Source organism: Cryptomeria japonica, chromosome 9 (genome assembly GCF_030272615.1).
Source record: "Cryptomeria japonica chromosome 9, Sugi_1.0, whole genome shotgun sequence".
Classification (NCBI taxonomy): domain Eukaryota; kingdom Viridiplantae; phylum Streptophyta; class Pinopsida; order Cupressales; family Cupressaceae; genus Cryptomeria; species Cryptomeria japonica.
In genome coordinates, this window is record NC_081413.1 from 617,445,310 (window position 1) to 617,449,352 (window position 4,043).

The window sequence follows — 4,043 nt, forward strand, 5'->3', positions numbered from 1 at the left end:
GTAACATTGCAAATATGTCTCTTATCACTAAGAATTATCAGCATCTCCCTGTTGTAGAATTATTAAATAGAAATGGCCTCAAGAACCACAAGGGCAGGGTCAAGTAATGGGAACGAAAGGTTAGATCAAATTCTTGAACTGCTCAATCAGCAAAGTACAAGGATGAATGATCTCGAACAAGAGGTTCGAAGGGTCGGAGAAGTCCGACAGGAAGCCCCAAGGGTTGAGGAGCAACCCGACAACCAAGCCAGAATAGAAGAAGAGCTGGCAAAGGATTTGAAAAGGATAGCCCCGCCAAAGTTTGATGGAAAAACAATTGGCGATGGTGCAGAGGAATGGGTAATTGAAATGGAGAAATATTTTGGTCTCTGCAACATGTCAAATGAAACCAAGGCAGTTTGGGCTGCTTATCAGTTGTCTGGTGAAGCTGCTACTTGGTGGGACAATGAAAAGTTAGAAAGGAAACTACAACCAAGAGAGATCACTTGGGATTTGTTTTTACAATCCTTCAGGAAAAGGTGGCTTCCATAGTTATTCTTCAACAAGAAGATGACAGAATTTCAAAACCTTACTCAAGGTAGTATGTCGGTAACACAGTATTGGGAGAAATTTACTAATCTCCTTAAGTATGTTCCGCAATACCAGATGGATGAAAGATTCCGCATTTGGAAGTTCATTTTGGATTTAATAATCCATATAGGAGCGGAGGTGGATATCCATAATCCATTAACTATGGTGGAGGTATTTGAAAAGGCGACTAAGCAAGAGCAGAAGTTGCAGCAGTTGGGGAACCTCCAAAAGAATGAGAACAACCGACCAAATTTTGGGAATAGAAATTTCCAAAGGAACCACAATGGCAACAATCAACAGATAAGAAATCTTAAGAGGGAACCCAACACCCAGGAAAAAGGAAGAGCGAATCAAGATGGAAATAAGAAAGCAAACAATAACACCAATGCTCTATAGAATATGGACAAAGGAAGGTCACGTGGCCATCCTGGTCCTAGGGATGGGTGTTATAATTGTGGAGGGAGTCATTACACCTCTAATTGTCCACAACGTACCCCAGCACAGAGAGGAGCATATCAGCAAGGAGCCCCTCAACATCAGATTCACGCTGCTGTCGACAATCGTCAAGCTGATTTCCAAGCCATACCTATCCAGATTACGGGTAAGCTCTTTGGACAAACAGTTTCTATTTTAATAGATACGGGACCTACTGAATGTTTTATTGATCCACAAGTAGTTTCTAGAATATTTGTTAAACCTGGTTATATTTCAAATTCATGAATGGTTCAGTATGGAAATCGAGCAAAAAAGAGGGTAGATACTTGTCTATTTTGCAGTGAATTAGAACTTCCTAGTTTCCAAACCCAAGTTAACCTTTATGTTGCACCACTAGGATCATATGATGTGATCTTAGGTATTAATTGGTTGACTGAACATAAAGCCATAGTGAACTGTGAAGATAAGGTCATTAGTTGCATGGATGATTTTGGGAATTCCGTTGAAATTTTCGGGTCTCAAAATCCTCTTGAATTGAGATACATTTCGACAATGCAACTCAAGAAGGCCCAAAGAAAAGGATGTTCCATCATTGCCATCATGGTTAATGATTTGAATAATGTAGAGAAAAGTCCTACAGATTATCCTATCCTTGTAGAGTTTCTAGATGTATTTCCAGAAGATCTTACCAAGTTACCACCTAAGAGAGAGTTCGATTTTTCTATAGAACTCTTACCTGGAACGGAGCCACAATCTAAGGCTCCATATAGAATGACAACAACAAAACTGTATGAGCTTAAGGCTCAATTGCAAGAATTGCTAAGGCAAGGTTTTATTAGACCAAGCATATCCCTGTGGGGTGCACCAGTGATCTTTGTAAAGAAGAAAGATGGTACTTTGAGGTTATGCATTGACTATAGGATGTTGAACAAAGTAACCATCAAAAATAGATATCCTCTACCAAGGATAGATGAACTATTTGATAAAATGAAAGGTGCATCTGTATTCTCCAAGATTGATCTTTGATCCGGATATCATCAGTTAAGGATTAAAGATGAAGACATTCCTAAGACTACATTCTGAACAAAGTATGGGCACTATGAATTCATAGTTGTACCATTTGGTTTAACTAATTCCCTGGCAGCATTCATGAACCTCATGAATAGTATTTTTAGAGAATACTTGGATGACTTTGTTTTAATCTTCATTGATGACGTATTGATCTATTCTAAGAATGAAGAAGAACGTAAGAAGCACCTGAGGATAGTTTTGCAACGATTGAGAGATCGTAAACTTTATAGGAAATTCTCTAAGTGTGCTTTCTTTCAAGAAAAGGTGCAATACTTAGGTCATGTCACATCCGCCGAAGGAATTTCAATTGATCCTACAAAGATAGAAGCAATAGTAGATTGGCCAACACCCCAGAATGTTTCAGAAGTTTGAAGTTTTATGGGACTTGCTGGATATTATAGAAAATATGTGGAAGGGTTTTCCAGGATAGCGACACCAATTACCTCACTTCGAAAAAAGGAAAAAAGGTTTGAATGGACTGAGAAGTGTGCAGAATCATTTCAACTCCTGAAGCAGAAATTGACAACGACACCAGTATTAACAATACCAGATCCCAACGGACATTTTGTAGTAATTACAGATGCCTCGGGTGAAGGTGTGGGAGCAGTGTTGATGCAAGAAGGAAAGGTGGTTGCATATGAATCACGAAAGCTAAAGCAATATGAGATGAATTATGCTCCGCATGATTTAGAACTACTAGCTATTGTGCATGCATTACAAATGTGGAGGCATTACCTTTTAGGGAAGCCTTTTGAGCTTAAAACGGATCATTTAGGATTGAAGTATATTTTTACACAACCTAACCTAAATTCAAGACAGAGAAGGTGGCTTGAATTTCTAAGTGAGTATGACTTTGGTATTGAATATATCCAAGGGAAGGAAAATAGAGTAGCCGATGCTCTCAGCAGAGAAGACACCTATCTGCAATGGTTACACCAAGGACAAATTTGAAGCAACAAGTGTTGCAGAATCTTTCCAAAGATGAACATTATTTAAGAGTTAAACAAGCCTTGGAAAGAGACTCTTCAGACCATCGCTATGATGGATATGAGATAGAACCAGAGGGTATTTTAAGATACCAAGGAAGGATGTACATACCAGAAGGGGGAGAGTTGAGGAAGTTGATCTTACATGAGATGCACAATACACCTTATTTAGGACACCCTGGACTAACAAAGATGGTAGCTGATTTGAAAACATTGTATTTTTGGCCTAAACTCAGGAAAGAAGTGGTTGAGTATGTAGCACAATGTCTGGAATGCCAAAGAGTAAAAGTTGAACATGTTCATCTAGCAGGACTTCTATTCCAACATGTTGTACCAGAATACAAGTGGTAGGTAATCAGTATGGATTTCATCCAAGGATTACCAATGAGTAAGAATAAGCATGACACTATCTTAGTAGTGGTGGACAAGTTGACTAAAGTTTCACATTTCATACCTGGCAATCTAAAAGATGGATCATTTGTTCTTGCCAAGAAATTTGTGCAAGAAATGTTTTGGTTACATGGAGTTCCATAAACTATAATATCTGATAGGGATACCAGGATGACTTCCAGATTTTGGACAACATTGAATGCAGCATTGGGAACAAGGCTAAATTTTAGCTCAACACATCATCCTCAGACTAACGGCCAAACAGAAAGGGTTAATCAGGTAGTGGAGGATCTTTTGAGAATGTATTGCATGGATCAACAGTACAAATGGGAGGAGTACTTGCCCTTAGTTGAATTTGCTTATAACAACTCCTTTCATGCATCATTAGGTATGGCACCCTTTGAAGCACTCTATGGGCGAAAATGTTGCACACCTATTAGCTGGGATAGACTAGAGGATAGGATCATTATTGGTCTAGATTTACTCAAGGAAATGGATGGGCAGATGGTGTTGATTAAGAGTAGATTGAAGGAAGCAGCTGACCGACAGAAGAGTTATGTAGACCGAAATAGAACTTTTAGACAATTCGCT